The sequence below is a fragment of the Ceratotherium simum genome, chromosome 4, assembly GCF_057802395.1.
Source record: "Ceratotherium simum simum isolate JZ-2026a chromosome 4, ASM5780239v1, whole genome shotgun sequence".
NCBI classification, from domain to species: domain Eukaryota; kingdom Metazoa; phylum Chordata; class Mammalia; order Perissodactyla; family Rhinocerotidae; genus Ceratotherium; species Ceratotherium simum.
The window spans coordinates 46,344,119-46,358,129 of record NC_141903.1 but is presented as its reverse complement, the minus strand read 5'-3'; the positions used below and the strand labels follow the sequence as shown (position 1 = coordinate 46,358,129).

At 38.9% G+C, this 14,011-nt stretch overlaps 1 pseudogene; it reads right to left on the bottom strand.

Annotated features, from left to right (window-relative positions):
• Positions 1-2,190: 2,190 nt before the first annotated feature.
• LOC101390027 (large ribosomal subunit protein eL42-like) lies at positions 2,191-5,290 on the bottom strand (annotated as a pseudogene).
• Positions 5,291-14,011: the final 8,721 nt, after the last annotated feature.

Below are 14,011 nucleotides of genomic sequence, written 5' to 3'. Positions count from 1 at the left end.
TGAGCTCCCCACTTTGCTTTGTTCCCCAACGCTCTCCTTTCCTCTTCAGTTCCACACAGGATCCCATGCTGTATTCAAGGAAAAAGTTCAAAGGCATTTCAATCAAATTTAGGAAGCCACTCCTTTTTTTCCTGAAAGAGATATTTTCGGATAAATATTTTTAGCTTCATATGTACATTTGGGTTTTCTTAAAATTTATATCCAGGTTTTCTTAAGATTTGAATCCTTTGTAATGTTTAATATAATCCCTCATTGCCTTAATAAAAATTCTGAAAAGGCAGCCTTCCTTAAACTCAAAATAGCTAGGGCCTTAGCACATTATCTACAGGGTTTCATAACCTGTTTAATTAGGCTCTGTTCTAGCTTCCACAACCCTCCAGTCAGTTTGGCTTTTTTTCCATGCCTATGAATGCCAGAATTATCTCAGAGTATTTTATACGCCTGCTGAAATATCTGCAAGGGAAAGTTTTTACCTGCAGGAGAACAGTCAGTACAAATTGAGTACGTTTGCGTCCTCTATACTTTAGGGCGTATGTCCTTGTTCAGGCTTTTCCCCTCCACATTTCACTTAAAAGGAAGAGAGCAGAGAATTTTGTTGCCTGTCCAAAAATGGGTGACACAGCTTTAGATTCAATGGGAGAAGGAAAAAGCAAACTACTACTGAATGCCTGCTGTGTGCAAGACATTGGGGCTGGGTGTTTTATCTACATTTTTTTCCATTTAATCTTCACAATATCTTTATGAGGTAAATATACTTATTTCTATTTTACAGATGATGGGGCTGGAACATTGAGAGGTTAAGAGTTCTATCTAATCCCACTACACCATGTTACTTCTTCAGTTCACCAGACTGTTTATATTAAACCCAAACAAGTACCAACGACGGCCCTAAGGACCTAAAACTGGTCTGTTTCGGCTGTGACTTCACAAAGGCTATGCCAGTGAGAAGGTAGCCACATTTTCCCCTTCTGAGCTGAGCGAGGTCGCAAGGCAACCATACTGCCTGAAACCACGTGCTGAGGCTGCAAAGGGCACAGGCACCGAGTCAGACAGCTGAGTCTGAGTCCCCACTGGCTATGTGACCTTGGGGTGGGTCTGGGTCCCAGCTGGCTATGTGACCTTGGGGTTGTTTGTGCATTCATTCACACACCCATTCATTCTACAAGTATTTATTGAACAGCTACTATGTGCCAGGCATTCTTCTAGATGCTGAGAATACAGCAGTGAGCAAAATAAGTCAGGCTCTCAAAGAGCCTACATACTTAGGGAATGTAAAACATCATGCCTCTATTTTCTTCCTTGTGAAATGGAAATAATAGTACCTCCCTCATGGGGTTGTGCTAAAGGTTAAATAAGTTAATATATACAATGCTTGCCACAGTATTAGGCACATAGTGACTCAATAAATGTCAGTTATTATTGTTATTTTTAAATGGAAATTCTTATCTCTGGCACAAATTGAGCTCAAATCAATATAGATGATAACAGTGGGACTTTTGGTATATAGAGATGGGGTGGGGGTTGGAGAACAATTGTCCCCTGAAGTGCCAGGAGTAATTTCCTGTCACATTTAGTTGAGACAGGAGGGTTCTAATGTGAACTGCTTGGCTATCATTCATTTGAAGACTAATGGAAACGTCAGACTGAATTGAGAGTCTTGTTTCCCTGCAAATTTCAGCGTACAAAGTAGTCCTGGGGTTTATTTTTGCTTAGTCCAAAAAATTGAGGTCTCCTCAGAGAAAGCAAAGTGCAGGTGTTACAATAATTATTTTAAATAATGCAAGCATAAGAGGGAGAGCTTTTCTGCAATACTTTTTGAAAATTAGACATTTTTGATGCCACTCTTTTTTTCAGAAAGCTGGAGCTGTACCTAATCTGCTTTATAAGCCTCAGGAGCTAATACGAGTGCACAGAACAATGATTTGATTGGTTAACAGTTTCCTAGCCATTCCAAGGACTTTCCAGCCAGCGTAGCACCAGGAGAGTGTAAGAGCAATTCAGGTTTCAGATAAAAAAACTTCCTAAAGTCAAGGGGGAAACTGGCAAGAAATGAGCCCTGACTACCAAAAGCTTATTAAGCTTCCCAACATCTCATGTAATAAGATACATCCTCCCAACGGCCCAAGCAGTGATCCCAATCTTGCCCCTCCCCCACCTTTTTTTTTTTTTTGGAGTGAACATAACCTCAAGATTTTATTGTCTTCATAATAAAACAAAAGATGAAGCCTAGAACTGGGTCACTTGGCCCTTTCTCTTCTTATCTCCTCCCATTTCAAAATGCTTGCATCTCTTAATAGCCAGCCTTCTCTTACATCTGCAGTTGGGTTCAATGCATTCAAGCCTCAGCACAATCTTCTTTGTAGTTTTAGCCTTTTTCTGGAAAATCGGATTAGTCTGCCCACTATAGCCACTCTGCTTCCTGTCAGCACTGCTTTCCCTGAGCATACAGAGAATCCTTGCCCTTCTTGTACTGTGTCACTTTGTGAATCTGTACTTGCCACATTTTTTACAGTAAGTGTGGTGGGTTTTAGGACCATTCGCCGTGTTTGTGAGAGCGCTATCTGCATAGAAAGCCAATCTCTCCCTTTGATTGCAGACCTTGGAATTAAACATCCATATGTTTGGTTCAGTTTATTTCTGAGAATATTTTGATGTTTTTGGTAAAAAAAAAAAAAAAAAAAAGCTTTGTTTCATTTCAAACCTATTCAGTGGAATTTCAAAAAGAAAGAAAAAATTAAAACAAACCCTTTCACTTACCCTATGTCTTAAATAAACATTGATTGATCTATCTTTGGTTCAGGGTTAGCAAGTTAGTCTGATGGTTATGGTTTTTGATAAAGTTTAAATTTGGTTTAAATTCCTGCCCAAAAGGTCTAAAAAGACACAGAAATGAAGTGAAACCTGAATATAGTCAATGAAGAAGGACATAAAGGAATTCTTCAGGAGATGTTTTCTACCAAACATTCCTAATAATAAAAGTCCTGGCTATAATTTAAATTATATGATACTTCCACTCACAGGAATCTTCTTTCTCCTTATACAAAATAATGCAACTACGATTTTCCTGTCTCCTCAAGAGTCTCTAGGACAGATCCAAGAGCTTCATATATTTTTCTGACGTCTGTAGTCCAGACCCTCCAAAGAGATAGAAAAATATTTGCCTGAGACTTGGGGAGGCCTGCAGACCTCCCTCATAAAACGGACTCTGAAGGATTAGTTTGAGTATGCCTCTCTTTTGACTATGCTAGAGCAGTTATTAGTTTCTTGTCTGGAAATCAATGCTATATTGATTTTCAACTATCAGTTTTCTGAGTTAGAGGGGGGTGTTCATGGGAGTCAGCGGGCTGAGCTATCTAAACTGACTCCCGTGAGCACTAACTGCATGTCATTTGCAACTGAATCTAGATGCCAGCTGGTCTGCTCTTTTGATGGGGGATCAAAAATCACTGGATTGTTCTGTTTCTATGTGTATGACAGCACCACCCAGCTTCTCTGTCAGTACTCCCAAGAAATATCCCAGTACTTTAACAACATGTAAAAGGAAAGGGAAGGTATTGGACATGAAATCCTATGAGATTGGCTTAATTTAAGCCATGACTCTGCCCATAAACGGAAACTGTGAGTACACAATAGAAATTAAACACAAAGAACAATTATTTACTCAGGAAAAGTACACTCACGTATTTGCCAAGGGTGGAAAAAAAAAAAAGATGTGATTTTTTTCCTACTGAGTAAGAAGCCATCACAGGTTTTTCAGGGTGACCTTTAAAGATCAATATCATGGAGGGCAGCTACCAGGCTAAGTCACAAAATAGGCTTTGAGTCTACAGTCTCAGAGCGGACTCTTCCAAAGTTACTGATGAGAAAGGAGCTGCTCCCAGCTTTGAGGCCAGGAAATCTAGCTCCAGAGCCAACTCCAACTGTTGCATATAGAAGAGGCTCTGGGGTGTCACAAGACTTGAGTTTGAATCCTGACTGTGTGACCTTGGATATGCCACTTAGCCTCTCTTAGGGTAAAATTAGATAATGTATGTGACAGACTCGGCCTGCCAGGTGTCCCAGTAAACCCAAATCAGAATTCAGGGTCTGGCTGTGCCTAGGAACTGGAAGGTCTGGTGATCCCCAAGTCTATTTCATGGATTGATTTGCACACAGGTAAGAGGTAGTTAAGTTATGAACTTGAACAGGAAGGTAAATCAGGAGGGAGAAGGAAAATAGGATTATAGAGAGGAAATTATGTCTAATCTCCAGCCTGAAGCCTGCGGGTGAGGGGCTAGAGTCTGAGGCTGAGGGACTGTTTTATTCTAAACTTTATGAGGCCTGAGACCCATTCATGGGCATGTGTAGAAACACCTGGGAAGTTCCAGAAATAACTGGAGGAAATTGAGAAAGGGGAAGGAGATTGTTGGGATGTTCAGCAGTAGTGTTTGTAGAGGATCTGATCCAGGGAAGTTGGGGTAAAATGTCAACATGACTTTGCTTTCCCAAACATAAGAGGCCATTTAATCCTCACAATAGAATGAGAAGGAAAATGTTATTCTCTCTATTTACCCCATTACTGAGCTTCAAAAAGTTTAGGGAAAGAGCTGAGGTTAATACTGTTAATATGTGTGTAATAAGGTTTGAAACAGGGTCTTACTAAAAAGCAAATGTCCTTTCCAGTAAATCACACTGCCTTAAGCCTTAAATTGTATTCATTTGCCTATTTACAGCTGAAAAACTTTTAAAACAGACAACTAAAAGGGATGCCCAATTGTTTTAGATACAGCAGAATTAATAGGGTCAAAAAGAGGGAGAGCAGCAATTGGATTTGAGAACATCCCAGGTATAAAAACCAGGAAGCTCAAATATCTATACTTTCTGCATAAATATTTTCCTTTCTTAGATTCTCAATAAAACAGAGTGGAAACACGGAGAATGAGATCCCTCCCTCGCTGCTCTTCTAAAGATCAAACACTTTCTTTATCTAATTCTGATTTTCTTAAGTTGGATGGAAACTGGTGAGCTTTAACTTAATCATTGATGGCTCTGGCACTTCACGTTGGAGATTTAAGCCATTTTGGCTGATGCCTTGGTTCACCTTGAAGTAATACAGTAAGCAGTTCTCCCAACAAGTGGCTTCGATTGTTTTTAATGTGGTGACCTTAGTTTGTAAAGATAAACCCCAATAAATGTAAAATACTCGCTGGCAGTTTTAGCTTTACCTCGGGTCATGTCTGAGATATCTGGATTTCTTCAATCCTGAATGGAACCACACAAATCTTACCTTTCCAGAAGAAATTTCAGTCATTTATCGTTAGAGAGTTCTTTTCACGTTTCAGAGATACAGCATGCAGTTCCATGGGGTCAGGATCTTCTTTCCCACATTGTTGGGCCAGCTCTGCCCAGGGAAATCATTAAGCCTATTTGATCTTAGAAAAATATATATGTAATTGACTCGAACATTAGTCTTTATATTTATGTTTATATATCCCTTTATATTTATGGAGAGTGCTTTACACTTTCACATCATTTTCACAAAGTGCTTTCACATCATTTTCTCACCTGATTCTCACCAATTCTCTGTCGTTTTGGCAAGGCAGATAACACTGTCCCCACTTTACAGACAAAGAACTTGAATCCAAGAAAGCTTAACTGATGTGATGAAAGTCTTAAGGCTAACAAATGGCAGAGATATCATGACTCCTTATTCTATGCACTGATTCATGAGTGTTCCATTTACATATTGCTATGGAGCAAACAACTCCAAACTTAGTTCTCACAGATTCAGAGCATCAGGAACTTGGACAGGGCACAATGGGGATGGCCTGTCTCGGCTCCTCAATGTCTGGGACCTCAGCTAGGTAGAATGGCTGGGGGTGACTAAAATGACTAGGGTTGGAATCACCTGGAAGCTTCTTTACTCACATGGCTGGTGCCTGGGCAAGGATAAGAAAAACTCTCATCTGGGACTGTAAACCTACATGCCATGGCCCTTCCATGTTGCTTGGACTCCTCACAGCATGGCATCTGCTACTGAGGAGCATCCCAACCGGGAGCGTCCAGAGGGGCAGTGTTTCAAGAGAACGAAGCTGAATGGCTCTGATGTCGCACAGTGTCCCTTTTGTTACATCCTATTGGTTATAAGTGAGTCACTAGGCCCAGATTCAACGGAATATGGAGGAGTGGCAAGGTCACATTCAGAAGAGCACATGGGATGGGAGATGCTATTGTAGCCATCTTTGAAAAATACAATCTTCTACAGTAAGCACAAATATATTTCCTACACAGAAAACATGGGGTCAAAGAAAAAAATATCCGAAGTAGGTTGTGAACTACTTATAAATCTAAATGGTTATGAAATAAATAAGCAAATATTAAGAGCTTTCCTACATACCAACGATAGGTAAGGAAATAAAGTGGAAAAAAACATGTCCCATTTACATCGACACAACAAAATATAGAAAAAAGTTAAAAAATTATATAGAGCTCATATGAAAAAAACCATGAACTATTCTGAAATATATTTTAAAACTGAAATAAATGAAGAGAGATACATTATGTTTCTTAATAATGTCATTTCTGACCAAATGCAGTACATCATGTTCCTGAACAATATTATTTCTGCTACAGATGTAACTTAATTCCAAGAAAAAGCCTGACATAGGGATATGTAAAAATGATAATATTAATGTAAAGTTCATCATGAAGAATACAAGTATTAGAATAGTCAAATCCTTACTAAACAAAGGAATAAAAAGCATGCCAGATATTAAAACATTATAAAGTTTCAACAATTTAAATAAAAGATGGGCCGGCCCCGTGGCGTGGTGGTTGAGTGAGCGCGCTCCACTGCTGGCGACCCGGGTTCGGATCCCGGGCTCGCACCGACGCGCTGCTTCTCCGGCCATGCTGAGGCCGCGTCCCACATACAGCAACTAGAAGGATGTGCAGCTATGACACACAACTATCTACTGGGGCTTTGGGGGGAAAAATAAATAAATAAAATCTTAAATAAAAGAACTTCTTATAGGTAAGTGGGTAACAATACACCTAAGACAGTCCCAGGTTACACCTCTTGTCCCAGTGTAATTATAATTCCTTTTACTCTCAAAAGTGTCCTGGTTTGAATGATGAATTATATGGCAACCCTACAATTAAACATATACATTTATCTCTACTCTGTCCCTAAACCTCACTTAAATGGCAATAAATACATTTTTTAAATATTAGTCACAAGGCTGAAGAAAAGAGATGGATGGATGGATGGATGGATGGACGGATAGGTACATAGGTAGTTGGGTAGATTGGTAAACAGGTGGATGGACAGGTAGTTGAGTGAATATAGAGATAATAAGTAGATTGATCATTCAGCCAACAACCAACCAATAAAAAGAAGATCAAATAGTGTCCCTTCCAGCTCTATGAATGACTTGCTCCTTGCCATTCAAAACGCAGTTTAAATTTATTCTCTTCAGAGGAGATTTTCCTCCAGAAATAGCCAAGGTAACTTTTGATCATCACACCCAATTTTAATTCTCACCACAACCCACATAAACAGATAATTTACAGAAAAATTACAAAGGGAAATATACACAAAAACATTCAACCCCACCAATAAACAAAGACTTATGAAATAAAATAATAAGATATCACTTTAGTCTTTCTGATTGGAAAAAATGAAAAGATATAAAATTGAAAATATAAGAGAAAATATAAAAGTTTAAATATTCTGTATTGATTGAGATTGTGAGGAAATATATACTCTCATACTCTACTAGCGGGAATACAAATGACTATAGAAATTTGAAGGCCAGTATGTCTACCTTTATCAAGTTTTTTAATTGACTGTGGAATTTTCCGGGTATTTATTACACAGATATGTTTTCAAACGTGTACACGGAGGTACATAAAAGAATATTCATTGCAAGGGTATTTGTAATGGAAAACAAAAAGGAAACTATCCACTCACCCATTCTTAGTGACACTCGTGAAATACAATGGAAATACTGTGAATACATTTAAAAGAGTAACATTGATATATATGCACTTCCTTGGAAATACCTCTATGTTGTTGTTAGGAGGGGAAAAAAATCATCATAAAACAATTATGAAGAGTCTGGTTTTATTCATCTGGAGAAAACTAAAACTATATGTGATTGCATGTAGATACATAGAATAGTATCTGGTAAACTATGTGTTAAATGTTTAACAGTGGTTCAACAGAGGGGTAGGGAGTTGGTCTTGCTCAGGAGAAAGCTGATGGGTGAAGAGGAACCTTTGCCTTTCACTGCATACATTTCTACACTGTTTGAATGTTTAGTAGTACATATTTATGTATTACTTGAATAATTCCCTTAAAATATCTTTAAAGATTTGTTCACTTTTTGAAATCTAAATACATTTGGTAATAAAACTTAGAGTCTTGGCAATCATCAATGCCAAAAAAGAATTATGTCAGCACTCATAGAAGGGACTTGAATGCTAAAGAGTTGTGAAACTTATGGAGGAATTTAAATGTAATTAATCTTTACTGAACAAGGCTCACATGAGTATAGTCCAACATGAAGTCTGGTCAAGTGGCATTAAAGAAGTTCAAAGGAAGCACTCCAAGGAGAAGAGTCCAGCAACTTGGCGTGAAAGGAGCAAGGCCGTGACCTCTAACCTCCCTGGGTCTCATTTTCCTTACCTATAAAATGAAGTATTGGCTAAAGAAACTTTGCAAACTCTTTTTTTTTTTTCGGAACAGAACACTTTTGTATCCTCAAAATGAAATCTTTTGAAAATTTTACTGTTTAAAACTGATAAAAGCAGTATTTCTCTGGTCAAAGAAGGTTAAGGGCCAGAGCCCCACCCCCTCTGTTTCTTGGGCAGCACTGCAGCCCTCCCAAGGGGCGCCTGAGGCCCCATAGAACACTCCTGGAAAACCACTAGTCCAGGTCATTTCTAAAGCCTTTTCATCTCTAAAAGTACATAATTTTCATTTACTAGGTGTAATTTGTGAGAGCCAGCCAAGTGGGAGCCCCAGTGAACGTAGTGTGACATGTAGATAGAATATGACTGAGGGATATAAGGAAGGAGAAACAAACAGGAGTAGCATTTATTACACTGTTAATATGTGCTAGGCATTTCAATACCTTATTTTGTTTAATCCATACAACCACCCTGTATTTTTAGCCTTATACAGAGGAGAAAACCAGGAGATAAGGAACTTGCTTCAGGTCACACAGTAAGTACAGAGCTGGAATTCTAACCAGATTTCCTTAATTGGAAAGGTCACACTGGGCAGGCCTAGAGCATGGTGTCCTACTGGAGCAAGGAGGACACAACTAAAGATAGTCACGCTAGGGGCTTCAGGAGGTGGTAGAGGATACCAGGAGAGAGGAGGTGGGAGGACTGCCAACACCAGCTCCTCACACTTCCAATTTCTGCCTGAGATGATGCCTTCTAACAATCTATTTGGGGAGCTAAGACTATCACACGTGAAACAAGCTAAGAAAAACATAAGGCAGCATGAAATTAGCTGCTCAACTACATGGTATATTCTAGAATTCGGGGACCTCTGAGTTACTTTTCAGGAGTGATGATGATTTTATGTTACTCTTGTTCCACTCTCTCCAGAGACCTGGCAAAGCTAGGGTGGTGGTCAGTACCTACGGACAAGGCATTGCGATGAGTATCCAGCACCCATGAGCATGATGTGCTCAGACACATGCACACTATAATGATCCCATAACAAGTACCTCCATAGTATCACCAATTGACCTAAATGCCTACCTTAATAGGCAGGGCTTTTCTGTATGCTAGATGACCTGCATACTAGTTGTCCATACTTGTAACTTACCATTGTAATTATAATTTACATTACAAGAGCCAGACAAGAGCTGAGTCATTTTGGAAGAGAGTCTAAAAATCTCCCCTGCACAGCAAGCTTTACAAACAGATCATCCTTCGTGGAATGCAAACAAAATGGCCACCATCATTTATTAATGTTCACAAGAGTTATTATTATAAATCCAGATATTTTCATACTCTGTTGAATCTATTTATGCCCACGTGAACTGGGTATGTGCCCACAAATTACTGAGAAGCAGCCTGAGATACAACATAAGCCTCCAGGTCCTGTCAAATATAACTGGGGGCACTTTATCTTCTGGGCTGGAAGGGTAGGCAAGATTTACACTGAATGCAGCCAGAATAACCAATGACTGATGCTTATGTTAAGCCAGGATGCACATTTTTCTAAGTCATCATATTCTCCAATTTTAAGTGGAATAAAATAGTGGCATATCCCCAATACAAACCACTCTGACTGCTGTTTGTATAAAAGGAAATTTAAAGTAACAGAAAAAAATTCACTAAGGCATCAAATATAATTTCAATTTTAATATCATCTAATATAAGGAACACCAGCAATTTCACAGGAGAAACAACACATGTAGAAGTTGACATAATATTTTATTCAGAAAAGCAGACAGGAACTGTGTCTATTCACACATATATCCCCTATGTTTAGTATGATCTGGCATGTAGTTGATGCTCAATAAATGTTGATTATGTAAATAAAGAAGACTTAGTTTGGGACTTTGTGCAATTAGTATAATATCCACTCTTGTTTGAAGACAAACTTTGATTTTTCTGTCAAAGTTTAAAAATTAGCAGACTCTTGTCCATTGTAGTAGAATGCCCACCGTAGATTAAATGTGTTTCCTTTTCTTCTCTAGTGAAAGAACCTTATAGTGACCAAACATCCTAGTTTGCCCTGTTTATGATTGGAGTCCTGATGTAATTATCAATAGTGCCTTTTCAAAAATGTCCCAATTTAGGAAACAAATTAAACAAACTATATAGTCATCTAGAAAAGTGCCATCAAATCACCTTTATAACACTGGAGATTGTGCCCTGGGAACAATGATCCTCCCCCAACTACAAGAAGAGTAGCTCTGAATACCTTGGAATCACTATGAAACTTTCTTCGAAGATAAAACACCTTTGAGTTCCTGAGATATCCTCTCTCAGAAGATAGCTTGAGCAAGTTTTCTCAGTATGAGGGAAATCAAACTCTTTGAGTGAGCCCAAAGGAGAGAGGAGAGATGGAGTTCTGGGTCTGTAAGTACACAGGTGTCAGACCAGACCAACTCAGCAAACCTGGGGCCTGCTAATGCCCTGAGAGCTGCCTGTGTGGGAAAGAGGCAAGCTTAATGTTGAGAGAGCAGTATTAGACTCTCTCTAAGGACCCCCATGACCTAGGCAGAGCCTGGATCAGTGTAGAATCATAGAGCCATCACAGCTATGTCAAACACTATATCTCTTGGGAGCAGTCTTCAACAGTGACTTCATGTGACAGAGGCAATGGGAGGTGATCAGACTCATAGTCTCACCTTGCTTGGCTACAGAAGCCAGGCTCTTACCTCTCCCTTGCTCCCCAGTGTTATTGGAGACCCAAAAGAGGCAAATAAAGCAGATGGGGTCTCAAGAGATTGTTTGAAAAGTATAAAAGAAAGATGGCTTTAATTTAATACCAAGTTTGCAGAGGAATTCACCCAAGACAGACAAAAAGAATACGGCCCAAATGACAAGTGATTTTGGGCAATATTTTGAGAAGGATATGTTGAACATAGACAGAATGTCCACACCTGGAATTGTTCAAGACACAGAGTGGCTGGCAGTCAAATAGAAACATGATCTACTAGATCCCAAAGTCAGGCAACAACTAGGATCTTCCTCTTTTAAACAACTCACTATAAGTTAGCTCTGGGCTTGATAACAAAGACCAGAGGGCAGTGTCCTCTTTGTCCAGAAAGAAATCTAGGCTAATGAAAAAATACTGATTCTTAGAAGTTTCAGGAAAATGACATGGTTTGTGGAGCTTAGAACTGTTTTGAGGATCATGTGAAACTGAGACGTTTTCTCTATGCGTAGAGCCATTATCAGATTGGCTGCCAGAAAAGCTAAGACTCTGAAAACCAAAAGCCAGACCTAACAGTGCTATTGGAAATAAGTGCCTCTCTTTTTCACCACTTGTCATTCCAAAGAGATCTGTTTAGAGACACCATGAGACTCAATGATGAAGAGAATAAAGGGATAAAAACCAAGAGCACTAGACAATTTACAGAAAATATACATGTAAAGAAGATTGATAAGAACAAAGAAAGAAATGCAAGGTAAAATTATATAGGAAGAGAAAGAAGATGGAAAGAACCTAAAAGGTATCCCAAACATAGCATATGCTTTGAGAAAACTACCAATCTTATGCTACAATTTTAGGGGAAAACTCATCAAAACAAAAGCATAGCCAAGAGATATAAATATGTTTACACTAGAAGAAAATAGTGACTGAGAATCTAATAAGACTCTAAATATAGGGCTAATTTTTTTTCCTTTTAGGTACAAGGCCACTATTTATATAGCCCAGTGTTTACATTTATAGTTATGTAACATGTGAGGTGGCATATTGAGTCACTCGTGTAGGCAGTCATAGATCTGCTTGGTGTATATATTGAATTCTCTGATCACTAACTGAACAGCTCTGCAAGATGGCACATGGGAATTTTCCACTGCTTATAGACTGGGCCAGCCCCTCACTTCCATGAAAAGTAAATTTAGGGCCGGCCAGGTGGCGTAGCGGTTAAGTGCACGCACTCCACTGCGGTGGCCCAGGGTTCGGATCCCAGGTGCGCACCAATGCACCGCTTGTCAGGCCATGCTGTGGCGGCATCCCATGTAAAGTAGAGGAAAATGGGCATGGATGTTAGCCCAGGGCCAGTCTTCCTCAGCAAAAAGAGGAGGATTGACGACAGATGTTAGCTCAGGGCTAATCTTCCTCACAAAAAAAAAAAAAAACCAAGTAAATTCATTTCTTTACAAAGAGCTTGGGGCTTCAAAGGGAAAACTACAGATTGAATCTCATCTCTCATGTCAACGAAAGTTGAAAAGGGTTGGTTGCTGACAATTATGAAATACTTCTATTGTCGGCTATTTGGTGGTGAGGTGTCATTTTTAAAAACTGGTTTCACTGATAATTATGCAGCATAAGGTTTATGTTCTAACTTCTCTGAGATTTGGTCAGCAGTTTCCCAGGTTTGAAACAAAAGTAGGTTCTTTGCAAAACTATATTCTCAAGTCCTTACTCATTGCATCAAGTTCAGATTTTAGAAATCAAAACCTCTCAGTGAGGACAGCATGATTGATCTAATTAGTGAATTGGATCTCTTTAAGAATTGTTTTAAGTAATACTTAACATGGAATGAATCATTTCATTAATTGCCAGGCAAAAGAGCTTGTAGAATTTCAGTCTACTCACCACCACCCCTCAATCCTATGAATTGATTGGGTCGTTAAATACAGTTGCGAAACGTATTTGTAAGAACTAAACAAACTCAAACACACAAAGGACATATTAAGCATTTGGTCAGGTATGAAAAAGTAACCTTGTGTTATAGAAGAGAAGTCAAAAAGAATAATTGTGAACTAATCCAAGTAAACAGGACATGCTGTCATAATCAGTTTAAAGTCAAACAAGGATCTGGCAATCTGAATCAGGAAAGAAAACAAGAAATGTTTCCCTTAGCCGGTACTCAAAAAGATTGCCAGCCCTGGTGGATGCATGTCAACGGAAGCTAGTGGGTCCTCACTGTTGCACAGATCTTCATTTCTCTTTTCCACCTTGTTAAGGCTTTGCTTTGTGACATGGGCAAGGCACCCATTCATTCAACAAATATGTATTGATGCATAGACTGAACCAGGTTCCTAGCACACTCTATTCAATGCCTTTTTTGCCTGTAAACTGAAAAACAATAAATACCCTTGCTTGCATTGATTTAGCAAAATATGTGCAAAAGGTCTTTGATGAGACAAAATGACCCAGTTCTATTTCATGTTCAATTACTTATTAAATATGTGACCAGGAACAAGCTATATCCTTGGTTTTCTTATTTGTAAAGTGGCTTGTAAACAACTGCCCCATGTATGGCCAAATATAAGCTCTTATAAAATTATAAGTGATGATAAATATTAGGCAAGTTGCTATGTT